Below are 13,698 nucleotides of genomic sequence, written 5' to 3'. Positions count from 1 at the left end.
CGTGTTTTTTGAAAAAGCAAATGTTTTAAGTAGCTGATATAAAGCCACAAACTTATACTAAACATGTTTTTACAAGACTTTTTAATACTGGATCTTGTAGTCTAGAGTTTAAATGAAATTCATTCTGCCTACTTATTCACATTAAACAATATATTGATTTAGTATTTCTAAGACATTTTTTGCTTAGAAAGGCCATTTAGAATATAAGGTTTTAGATGTCCCACTTGCAATCGCGTCATTTATAAGAAAAGCGCCAAAAACATGCCTTCACCGCACTAAATGCAGAAACTGGATGGGGTATTGACTGTCCCTTAACTGTGGGGCGTGAGCCATGCATATGGATCGTCTCAGCTTTTTTACTTGTGAATAGCTTGGGTGTGCCGATCTCAGCTCATTTCATGTAATGAAGTATTAAGTGAAAATCTGTACCTCTCCTTCTTCTCATATAGTTTACACAAAGTGAGAATATTTCACTTACATCATTTAAAAGAAGTCATTCCAAGCATTATGTAGGCATTTATCTTTTGTTTGTCTGACAAATATACAAATATTCTCTAAGTTATAATTAATTTTGTGAGTGTTTCTGAAAGGACTTCACTGAGGGAGAGACAACAGAACACGCATCATGTTTATTTTCGTAATTTTACAAAAAGCACAAAATTTTGTTTTTATTGGCACTTCAGACACTTTAAACTTTTGAATGATTTATAAATGATGTAAAAATCATATCTGTATGTCCAAAATCAGCAAAGTAATCTAAGTCTCTATAGTGATTAAAAAAAGAAGAGGTTGCGGTGCCCACGCGTCCCCCTTATTGCCTATTTTTGAAGTAGTCTTCGTCCTAGAGACAAAGCGGGCATAAATTTTAAGTCACTTTAAGCACTACCACACACTTCCTGAAAAGCCTGATGTACCCACCAACACTGTCAGAGGGCTGTTATTTAGACACTGTGCATTTATAATTTTATCTATTCAGATTGGAATTACGCATTAGCCTGTATTCTACTCTACATGGCGTGAATGTCACCGGTTTGATAGCCGCATTTAAATCACAGCCCAAGTGGGCATCTTTACGCTGATGTCCTGTCTTGATCAGCAGGCCTGTGGAAATTGTCAAGACAGTATTCAAAATTTATTAGGAATGAATATGGTGGCATAAGTACAAGCTCTTTGCTCAGTGTGCCATTTTTTACTTGCTTCCTTGGGGAATTACAGTCTGTTTGAAATCAGATCTTGCATGGAGTACAGGAATACTTTTATGCAAATAAATAAGTTCTCTTATACAGTATATACACGTCGATTTACATTACATTTATACTTTTTCATTTAGCAAATGCTTTTATGTGAGTGACTTACGAATGAAAGAGCATTAACATTTAGGGCCCTAATTAAATGATCTAAGCGCATTGTCTAAAGTAAGCTGACCCAAACTAAACCGTGGGGTACTATGCAATGGAAAAGTGGCATTAGACATATCTAGTGTTGGTCAATTTTCCAAAAAGAGTGAAAAATCTTCCCATAAATCAGCCTGGCTGAATTGCGTATGCGCTAATGGCCTTGCCAAGGTTGTTGTTTAACAGTGGACATTGCTTTGCAAAAAATAAAGCTATACTGTTGAATAAGTCTTAGCTCAGGTTAATGTATACTGTATGTACGGATGCATGGACATTTTCAAACAGCACACTTACATAATTAAAATATTACTTTCTGGGAAAGCAGTTTCTCTAGAGATTAGTTGTTTTTGTTTTTTCAGACTTTAGTTTGCCCGGATACTGCGAGGACAGCAGTGGTCTTTGGGGACACAAGTAAGCCGTGTCTCTCAGCGACATATACTGTCAACTCAGATGACTCGCATAACAGCTCTCTGTGCTTTTACTGGATGTGCTTGGGTCTGAAAGAGATCATTACAGTTCACTTTACAGCAGTTCAGATAGTGTCGAACATTTTTCACAGATATTTGGTTGTTTGGAGCTTTGGAAAACATTATGTGAAATATATGAAGTGCCTTCTGAAGACAGGAGCCTTGGTTTGGTGGAGTTTGTTATTGAACAGATTGATCAAATGTAATTTTCATGGCAGATGGTAGAGTTTGGATTTGTAATATTACATTGAGACTTTTTTAATGGAGAAAATTAATATTTTATCTAGCATCAGTTTTGATATTAGAAATATTTGACAGGTCTGCTTTACTTTTCACTACTTGAAATTGTCATCAATAAAGTATGTAAAATATTATGAAATATATTATGAATATTCAGTTATGATATTGAAAGTCTAAGATTATTCAGGATCCAAAAATTCGTAGGACGTGAACCATACAAAAATATACAATTATTGGAATAAAGCAATAAACAAGCCCACTGGGACACAAGCAGATCGTACTTAAACATACAACTGTGAACGTTTAAAGTTCAAACGCAAATAGCTACCTTGTAAAAATACAGAGTGCCGTGAAATTGTGTCTGAGAGATTCTGTTTATTTTTTGTTTGTGAAAGACTTAAAACCACAGGTTTGAGGTGGAGTATGTTTGTGATACGCTGACACTGTCAGAAAAAAATAGTCCCTGCCTGTTACTGGGGCGGTACCCTTTCAAAAAGCACACTTTTGCACCTAGAGGTACACTGTAAAAAATAATATGCCCCATCTACTCAATAAAATTGTGGCAACAGATTACAAGCAATATCATTAATTACATTCAACAAATCAAAATTGATTTAGATTTATTCTATAAACTCCTTAATATTAACATATTCAAAAAGCCAAACTGCAATTTGCAATTAAAAATTTTATTAAAATTTAAACAAAAATATTGGGTATACTAGACAAAGATCTAGCACTATACAATAAAAATATTATGCCATATCTACTCAATAAAAGTGTGGCAACAGATTACAAGCAATATCATTAATTAAATTCAACAAATAAAAATTGAGTTAGAATCAATCCATAAACTCTTTAATAGTAACCCATTCAAAAAGGTAATCTGCAATTTGCAACTAGAAATTAATTTAAATTTAAACAAAATATTGGGTATACAGGACAAAGACCTAGCACTATACAATAAATACTATTCAATTATACTATTTTAATTTAACATCATACATTAATATTTTTATTAGTAATGATGAGGATTATATCTGATTTCAGAATGACAGACAAAGATGAATCAATTCTTATTTTATTGCAGTCAAGAGAACAGAAAAGCATCTCATTTTTAATGGTGTATTTGTAACAGTGTACAAAAAGTATTTTACAGTCTTTAAAGAGAACCGTCCACATTTCCAGACGAAAGGTTCCATGTTTGTGTTCTGTTACATTGATTCACACCCAGAAAATCAGACAGCAGTTTAGACTTACTGTACTGTAATCAGTTTATAAACTTTGAAGAATCCAGCTCCAAGAAAAGTTTCTGAAACACCTGAAAAGATGCCTGGGATACTGATCCAATCCAAGGAGGATAAAGCCTGCCCTGTGAACACCTTTAAGGCCTCGATAACAATTCCAGCATCCTTTGGGCTTCCACTCCTAGAAGATCCATTCTTTACAATTACAGCCATCACAAGCTGCTCAAGTCCCGCCTCTTCATCTTTATCCTGCAACATTAAACAGCAAATATGTCTTAAAACTTTTATAAATGTATACAGCTTGAATATTGAAATAATCCACACATTAAACTTGTATATTAAAATGTTTTAAAGAAAACTGGAAGATATGTGCAATGGAGTTCATCTGAGTTTGTGGCTTATTAGGTGTGTTTGAAATATGCAGTAATATCGAAAACTGATAATAAATTCTCATTGGAATTACAAATAATATCAAAAAATGTTTGAGAAGATATATAATCGATATTTATAATTAGGGCAAATCTTTTCCCTACATTTTTTTCTGTCAGACGATAGGATAGTCACATATTTATTTGTTAACCAAGTTACTCACATGTGTATATACACACACATACACTATATACACAATATAATATGTACAATATATTTATTTAATAATATTCCTCACCTTTTGTTGTGAATAAAGGTCTCCCTCAGCAATGTTTCACGTTGTCTGCAGGAAGCTGCAGTACGTTACAGGCCTTCATGAACACACAATAATAGGTCGCGAAATTAATAATAATAAATGTTCAACTTACAATATGTAGAAAGCTTAAACATTTTAAAAAGACAACTTATACATTTAATATCTTACTCACCTTTTGTGGAATTAAATGAATAATGTTATATTTCCCCTCAGTAATGATACTGTACTCCAGTAAGACGCCTTTGTCAAACATTTCAGTCAGAAATGGTTCATGTTTTCCGCGGGAAAATTCAACACAGGGCGTCGCAATTGAGCACACAATTAATTTACAGCGGAGAATAGTTTTACATTACCAATTTATTGTAATACTTTGTGGATATAATTAACACAAAACTAAATAAATCGAAAAAGACCGCAGTAAAGTCACATTTATCTTCAAAACACGAACCAAGCGAGCGAGCGGCCAGAATTTGTCATAATAGATACATAACGTTACATATTACATATCTATGAGAGTTAGTGATAAGAGAACCCACCCATTCAGAGGAACAGTATGATTGGTCAGTTTTTCTGTCACTCAAAATGAGTTGCATCTGGACCACCAATCGCAGCATGCGAATCGACGAATGCATCCTAGATATGCGACCTCCTGGGTCCTAAAGCTGAAGTTACGTCCAAACCCAGTTCATATTAATCCTTTTTTTAATTAATATTGACAAATTACAAACAAATTATACAAAGAAACACTGCTTATATACTTATAAGACCAAAGATTGCCCGATAAATTTACCCGAAATGAATTTTATCCACAGTTTAAACACTACATTGACGTCACAGCCAGCGGAGATTTTCAGAGACACTGGCCGAGGTGAGGCGCCGTTGTCCCGTATAATACGCGCGGAGCGCCCGCTGATTATCTGGAGCTCCCATCGCCACAAAACTCCAAGGAAATGTTTAAATAGGCGATATCTTTATGAACCTACTGCAGATTCTTGTTTAAAAAGCATACATTCTCGACTGAAATGCTTTCAAAACTTTGTATTTTGGCACATTAACAGAAATATTTCCTAAATCCGTCTGCTCAGCGCTCACGACCTGCATATCAACCCGGAATGGTTTTTAATTTAAAACAGCTGATTAATATTACGTTGGATTTATTCAGTATTCGCTACATGCGCAGATACACAATAAGAATAGCTAAATCATTCACAAAAACAATAAGCTGTTTTTATTTCAGTCATTTTTAAAGAATTTTAACACAAAAAAATACCAAACTACATGAAATTAATTTTATTAATAAAGTTTACATATTCAATTTCATCAAATCTACAAGCCTGCAGAATGACTTTTTACAGTGTACATATTGGTACCAAATATATACATTTCTCTACCTAAATTGCATTGGGACAAACAAATATATATATATATATATATATATATATATATATATATATATATATATATATATATATATAAATAAATATTGGGACCTTTTAGAAGGGAATTCCTACACAGAAAAGGAATTTTGGCTTGACATGAGAAAGTTTCACTCTGGAAGTTTTAATTTGTACTTTTGTGTACAAATACACGTTACACAAATAGACATTTTTATGTGCAAATTTTGTGCATCTCTCACTGTCTCTTTTACTGTATACCTGTCTGTCTGTGTAACTACTGTGAAGAAAATGCAGCATTTTTGTCAAATCAACATATATTTTTATGCTACATAAACTTACAAAATTAAGTTAAACAATGTGTTTTTATTAGTTATATATCAACTATTCACAGGTTAAAACTTAATGAATTGTCAGAGCCGATGGTGTAGTGGGCAGGGCTCCGACATGTGGTGCTTTCGCACTTTCACCGACCCGAGTTCGATTCCCGGCTCGTGGTCATTTGCCGATCCCATACCCCTCTCTTCTCCTTGTACTTTCCTGTCCTCTCCTTAATCACTTTCAAATAAAAAGACTAAAATGGCCACAAAAAAAAAAACACTTAATGAATTGGCTTGCATAACCAAGTTGTTTTAATTTCATTGTCTAGCTAAATTATATCAGCAGTTCCAAAAGGGATACATGTTTAAAAAAAGTCTTAATTTTTGTTTGGTTGGTTTTCAAAACAAGGCCCTTTTAGATTGTCTTTATAGTTGAAACTGGCCTGGTGAGAAACCAGACCGATAAAGTGGCAGATGAGGGTCTCCACCCATTGTTGTTGTTACCTGATAGCTCAATCTGAGTTCAACTAAAGGAAGAGAAGCTGACAATATTGCTCCACTTAGACAGCAGGAGACCATTCTGTTGACTCCTTTAGTGTATACTTGTCTTTATCTGTTTGTCTAGACGACATATATTTATTTTTTTATTTACTTATTTTCACCAGAAAGTATGAAGGCCAACAGAAACTAATTTTTTATGACACATTTTCAGTATGTAGCAAAGAAAACAAACACGAAAAACCATTCCAATGACAGCAAGGCCAGCCGAGAATGTAGTGTCATTTGTCTAAGATTTGACAGTTTTCTTCAAAGCATGAATAAATATTAATTTCATCCTTGTACAAACGGAAAATTCCTTGAACATATAACTTCAAAAGCAGATAAATATTTCATTTTAGAGAATGTGCAGAAGCAGTCATTTTTCTGAAAAGATTTTTACTTTTCATTGATTTACGTTATAAATCATTAAAGAGGATTTAGGGTTTACTAAACTGTAAAAACACAGCATTTTGTTACTTTAACTTATAAAATCAAGTTGAAATTGTTTAACTTAATTTTTTAAGTTTTTTTTACAGTGTTCAGGGTTTTAAACAATTGAACCCTAGCATAATAGTTTCTCATTTGACTACAGAATGTAGATTTTTTTATCTTTTTTATATAATCAAAATGCAAACCAATTTTGATATTTCGGTAACACTTTACAATAAGGTTCATTAGTTAACATAAAATTAACAAACATGAACAAACCATGAGCAATACATTTGTTACTGTATTTATTAATCTTTGTTATTGTTAGTTAATAGAAATAAAGCTTTTAATTGTTTGTTCGTGTTAGTTCACAGTGCATTAACTAACGTTACCAAGATTTTAATAAAATATTAGTAATTGTTGAAATTAACAAAGATTAGTAAATGCTGAATAAGTGCAGTTCATTATTAGTTCATGTTAACTAATGTAGTTAGCTAATGTTAACTAATTACCTTATTGTAAAGTGTTAACGATATTTCATTTCACATGCACTGTAAAAAAATCTGTGCTGCCTTAATTTTTTGTTGAATCAACTCAGATTAACTCAGAAGTCACTTATTATTATTTATCTTGCCTAGAGTTGTTATAACTTAATTTCTTCACTTCAACTTCATAAGTTGTAACAACTCATCTCTTGTCAAGATTAATAATAATAAGTAAGGCAGCAAAGAATTTTTTACATTGTCGGTGAAAGAGAGGAACATTTCCATGGTCAGTTTTTACGGCTGATTTTGTTTGTTAACCTCACAACAGTTACGGCATGGTTAAAACCATTTAGGGAGAAAAAATTGGAAAACGGGTTTGGCTTCTTTAGTTCTTCAAATACAAAGAACCGGAGGATCAGGTGGACACCTCAGATGTAAGTCTCTGTCTACTTGGGTGTGGATAAAATATTTAAGAGAAAAGAGGTCTGGTGCCGCTGGCTGTTTCTTTTCGCCGAGCTACTGGGAAGCATGCAGAGGATCTCAAAGGACAGAGGTGGCAGAAGGTTAAGCCTTTCAGAGGCCGTTCTATGTAAAGTGCATCATCTATGGTAAGGGAACAAGATTTAAAAGCACAGCTGCCACGTTCTCTCGGTTTCTAAGGAAACCTCAGTTAAAATACTGAGAGGTCTAAGAAAATAACCCACTTTACCACAGTTTTGCTAGATACAAAAAAGACCTTGAGAAGTTTTTTAGGATTGTGCAGGAAAATGTTTAGTGCTGAGAGGTTAGTTTTATGAGTAATAGTACAGGACTGATGCGGATTTAATTTTGATATGAAATTGTTTGACGGTAAATGTAACAGTTGGTTGAGTGTTGTAGCAACACAAATGTATTGGGTTCAATTCCCAGCTAACATGCATTAATAAAATGTACTTTTAATGCACTTAGATAAGAGCATCTACCAAATGCATTAATGAGTTTTGTTTCTCTGTCTTGATAAATCTAAACAAAGTTTGGGAAGGAGAAATGTGCATTGCTGACTTGGGAAACATTTAGTGCAGGGATACTAAAGAGATCTTATATTTATGGATGATTTGTCTTTCCAAATGGCTTGTGAAAGTGTGTTTTGGTGGTGGTAGAGCATAAACAAAGAGTTTCGGTTGGATTTAAATGAGTAAACTGAGGGCTGGTGGGAACTCTGTGGGTACTGTGGCTTTGAAAGGGATGTTCCTGAGGTGGTGCTTTGGCTTAATGGGTTTGAAACTGTGGGAATGTTTTGGGCTTGGCTTGAAGTACATTGAAGTTTTTCACTCTGCCAAAAGACGATCTCACGCAAATTATTGGAAATGTATCATGTTTTCCAGAGAGTTGTTGATGAGTGTTTTGGTGGCATGTAAGTTAATTTTTTCGTTATATGTTTGTTTTTTTTGGTTTCTAAGTTGGGTGTGCACGATACCAAATCCAATGCTATGTCATATTAATCAGTGTCTTGTTGACTAAAACAGCATTGTTTTGAAATATGTCTGCAGTTCTTAGCAACTTTTTTTGTGGGCTTGAAAATATTTTGACCTGGCGGGGTTAACTGTAACGCTGTGTTAACTAACCCCTCAGCACTTACGATATGAAAACTGCTAACGTTAGCGTAATTCTTGCCGTTGTTTTAAATAGGTTACACACAAATGATTGCTGGCTACCAACAAAATAAATGTGCCTGTCTTATAAAAAAATCGTGTGTCAAATTTATTTTTGTTCATATCTTTAATATTGATTGAATAAGGTCACATCAAAGATTGAAATCATAATGACATGAATGGCTAAAATCAGACTTTGATGCTCATTATCTCAGAATTTGACTGTAGTATGATTATTACAGACTTGGTCACAAACATTTTTTTTGTCATAATTGTGCTGCTTTTTCTCACGTTTAGACATTTGTATCCATTTATAATTGAACTATTGTTAGAAAAGGGCTGGATGAATGAATGCAGTGTGGATACCTGTCTATTATAGACAGATATATAAACAATATCCACTTCAAGTTTATAGAACAAATAGTATTGAAATATTTGCCTGCAAACTTAATTTTAGCAAGTGTTACAACTAACCCCCTGCCTGTTACAACTAACCCCACATATGGGGTAAGTTGTAACGTTTGCATTTCTGTCACATTTGGTGTAATTGTCCAAGAATGGTAAGTACTAGAAACAAACTTCGAATGTTTATTTGTAGCAGAGATGTGTGTGTTGCTTGTGTAAAAATATAATTAATCAAACTCAAATATTTTCGAATGATTGAGCCAAAACCAAAAAGCGTTAGGTTGTGCCCCGCTCTCCCCTACTTTTGTCGGTGTAACTACTGTGTTGTTGAAGTAGTTGAACTTTAGTTGTGTTCCATCTCATAACAAAAAGAGGCAATTCCTAGACAGGGCTTAACCTAGTCTCAGACTAAAATGCATGTTTGAGCTGCATGCCTTAATTAAAAAAAAGAAAACCTTGTATTCACACATCTTAACATCAATGCCAATGTTTTGTCTCAAAAGGATGCACACATGTATTGATTTTTTTTTTAAAAACTACTTAAATGTCCTAATATAACTAAGGCCTAGACCTGGATTAATCTAAACCCTGTCCGGGAAACCGCCACATAATGTTTAAGTGGTCATACTTTTAAAACATTGTCTTTTAAACGGTACTCATTTACCATTAAGGGTGCAATGTCTTGCCCTATACTTCCATTAAAAGCCCATTACTGTAAACTGTTTTTACAAACTGATGGACAAGTCAAAATAATATTTATGATAATTGACAGAACATCCTTTCGAGCTCAACCTGTATTCATTCCTTTAAGCCAGTGTTTTAATCGTCTGAATGCTAGTGGGAAGTTTCACATGAAAAATGGGAAAAATGTCAAAGTGGAGATAAAATCAGATAAGTGAATGTAGACTTCAAAGTAACAGATTAACCAAAAACTGGAGAATAGGGAGTGAGTCATGAAATGTAGAGTGTAGCCAGGAGGGGAGGGAAAGAGAGAGAATAAGTTAGGAGGACGAGAAAGAAAGAGAGAGAGAGCAGATGAGCAAGCAATAGGGAAAACAAGCGCTCTGTCTGTCACCTGCCCATTTGGTTCGGAGCAGCAGAACAGATTGCTTGATGTTGATTTGTCCTCTGTGCATGCTTACAAGTAAGTAACATCTCTCTCTCTGCCTTTCTATCTCTGTCTCGCTCACAAAACATTTTGATAAGATCAGCTGTCTTTTAGGTGATGTGCGGAGCTCATGGTTGTATAGTGAGACAGGCAGCTGTAGGCATGTCAGACAGCATTACTGAAGCAGATTTTGATGAAACAGATGACAGGTGTGCCCTGTGTGCATGTTGTTTGAATGCATGCATGCATGTTTCATAAAAAAGTTGTTTAGTATTGCTGTCACTTTTCATTTAGTACCGAAGTCCTGATGGCTTGAGCGTTCTTAATATGTTCATAAGCTGAGTCATTTATTCAGACCGGTGACTTCTTCATATTTTCGAAACATGTTGCAGCTTTTCTCCATAAAGTGAAAGTTACTGAAGCTTTAAAGTCACATTTTGCTTAACTTCCCCATTAAAGAAAGTCACACAGATTTGCAACAATACAGAAGATCAAAGTTTCTTTATGAATTTAATCTCTTCTATAGCTGGTAAGAAGTTTATCATAAAATCAAAATACATCTTTATGATGTGGGATGTGAGTATATTAAGTGTAAGAGTCCAGTTTTATACCAAGTACTAGAGTAGGTACGAATGGCCCAGAACCACATGGTTTACACCTATTATGAATGAGTTATGTAAGAATGGGTTTTCAATAGTGATGCACCGATGTATCGGCCGCCGATATTTATCGTCCGATTTTTGATGAATTTGAAACCATCGGCATATCGGCAATAGCACGAGAAACACAGATTGTTTATTAATTAACTGCATAAAGAAATCCATTATATGTAAAAAATAATGAGAGTTAATGTTGTTAATAAAATAAATGCTGAATAGCAAAGACCACCTTTGAAGGTTGTCATGCTGTCTTATTATATTTGTTTTAGCTTAATTTGTGCCTCTCAGTAAAAATAATTTGATGCAGAAATAAACTAGCTAATAGACCAACTGTAAAATATTGTATACAAGTGTTTAATATCGGCATCGGTATCGGCCAGAAGTTTTCTGTTTAAATCGGTATCGGCCCAAAAAAAATCCTATCGGTGCATCCCTAGTTTTCAATGCACAGATTTTTCAGATCATAATTTTGCTTGTATTCAGTTGCATTGTCTTGTCTTTTACTTTCATAAATAAAGGTACAAGCTGTGAGCTTTTAAAAGATCCAGATATGTAGACACTTGGTATCGTCCTGTACCTTTGAGGTGCTAATATGCACTCTTTGAGTACTTTTTAACATTTGTACATTTTTTTCTACAAATGTGTACCAGTGTTGCAGTGATTGTGTCTTGAACGCACACTATGTGCTGTAGTTCTTTGCTAGTGTCAGATAGCTTATTGTTAATTCATGTAAACACAGTCAAATTCATTTGTATTAGCAGGTGCACCTGACAGCATGGGAGCAGCGCTGCTTTGCATTCTCTCTATAAAACCTTATTTTGCCTTCAGTTTTTCCCTGATCTTTTCTAACCCTCTCTGGGTCATATTATAATGATTTTGAAATACTTTTCTCCCATGCGGTTTTTAGCACTAAAAACAGCCGTGGTTAAGTTTTAATTGACGATTCTCTAACCTTTGGCATTTGAATTTAAACAAGCCATTTTTGCTACTGGATCTTTTATGTAAATATCCTGTTCTATGATTGGCTAACCTTTTTACATCCTTTTAACAATGCTCTCACACAACCTGCAGTATAGTATCCCACCAAGCAATAGTTGTCATTTCCTTGTCTATTGACCCGATATAGTCCAGCTATGAGTTACCCATTTATAATCCAAAGAAACTTTAAAGGGATGTTCACCCAAAAATGAAAATTGTGTCATTAATGACTCACCCTCATGTCGTTCCAAACTCGTAAGACCTCCGTTCATCTTCAGAACACAGTTTAAGATGTTTTATAGTTAGTCCGAGAGCTTGTTGACCCTTCATTGAAAATCTACGTACGGTATTGTTCATGTTTAAAAAGGTAATAAAACATGATCAAAGTAGTCCATGTGACATCAGTGGGTCAGTAAGAATGTATTGAAGCATCGAAAATACATTTTGGTCCAAAAATAACAAAAATGATGACTTTATTTAGCATTGTCTTCTCTTCCACGTCTGTTGTGAAGCGCATGCGCGAGGCTAAAGTCACGTGTATGCAGTGACGCGGATGACGTGTTATCCTCAGACATGTTTGCAAAGTTTTTTTCAAACTTACAGCGTACATCTCCCTGTAAACAGTAAACAAAGCCCGGGCGCACAAAAAAAAAACAGCTGGGCCGCACCAAATAACACGTCGGCCTCGTCGTACGTCATCCGCGTCACTGCAGTCACGTAACTTTAGTCTCGCACATGCGTTTCACAACAGACGACAATGCTGAATAAAGTCGTAATTTGTGTTATTTTTGGACCAAAGTGTATCTTTGATGCTTCAACACATTCTAACTGACTCACTGATGTCACATGGACTACTTTGATGATGTTTTTATTACCTTTCTGGACATGGACAGTAAACCGTACATAGATTTTCAATGAAGGGTCAACAAGCTCTCGGACTAAATCTAAAACATCTTAAACTCTGTTCCGAAGATGAACGAAGGTCTTACGAGTTTAGAACGTCATGAGGGTGAGCCATTAATGACATTATTTAAATTTTTGGGTGAACTATCCCTTTAATTTGGTAATTTTTGTGATATGTTTGATATTCCATCATGTAAGTCTTTGGTTTCATTTATTTTTGGTCCGTTAGACGTCTATTACACATTCACTTATTTTGCCTTTTGTTAGCCTAGACATCTGGGCTGTGTTTGGACAGCTATCAGACGTCTTTAAAATGCAAAAATTGCTTGCTGGGATAGCATTGCTTTAAAAAACAGGCTTTGTGTCAAAGACAGACTCACAAAACAGTCCACGCTGAAATATTTCCACACAAACTGCTATAGTCAGATTGTTGTGATCATGAGTTTTCATAGTAGTTACACACAGCCAGAAACAGCATAAAATGTCCCTATTCTGTTCGATCTTCTCTTACTTTACTGCGACTGGGCACAGGCCTTGTTGCTGAACACCAAATAGGCGTAGCTGATGTGTAAATATTGGCTGTTATGTGTTAAAGGAATATTCCATTTTCTTAAAAGAAAAATCCAGATAATTTACTCACAATGTCATCCAAAATGTTGATGTCTTTCTTTGTTCAGTCTAGAAGAAATTATGTTTTTTGAGGAAAACATTGCAGGATTTTTCTCATTTTAATGGACTTTAATAGACACCAACAATCAATACCCAACTCAACACTCAACAGTCTCTTCCAACGGAGTCCCAAAGGACTACAAACAA

At 34.6% G+C, this 13,698-nt stretch overlaps 1 protein-coding gene and 1 long non-coding RNA gene across 6 annotated transcripts in view; one reads left to right on the top strand and one right to left on the bottom strand.

Moving 5' to 3' along the window:
* rap1gapb (RAP1 GTPase activating protein b) overlaps positions 1-13,698 on the top strand; it is a 168,820-nt gene that overhangs the window by 117,476 nt on the left and 37,646 nt on the right. The window contains exon 1 of one of the 5 annotated variants that reach the window (XM_055213657.2): positions 10,246-10,378. The exons of the other annotated variants lie outside the window; for them this stretch is intronic. The gene's annotated coding sequence lies outside the window, so the exon portion shown is untranslated. Of the gene's footprint in view, positions 1-10,245; positions 10,379-13,698 lie in introns of those variants that run through there. 5 annotated transcript variants of the gene reach the window in all.
* LOC129450942 (uncharacterized) lies at positions 3,166-5,262 on the bottom strand. The gene is made up of 3 exons (XR_012370763.1): positions 4,203-5,262; positions 4,013-4,085; positions 3,166-3,594 (listed from the first exon to the last, which is right to left on the bottom strand). It is a non-coding gene; the product is annotated as an uncharacterized lncRNA (long non-coding RNA).

This window comes from Misgurnus anguillicaudatus, chromosome 8 (assembly GCF_027580225.2).
Source record: "Misgurnus anguillicaudatus chromosome 8, ASM2758022v2, whole genome shotgun sequence".
NCBI lineage: Eukaryota > Metazoa > Chordata > Actinopteri > Cypriniformes > Cobitidae > Misgurnus > Misgurnus anguillicaudatus.
Note: the sequence above shows the minus strand (reverse complement) of the source record. Positions and strands in the feature narration are given on the sequence as shown.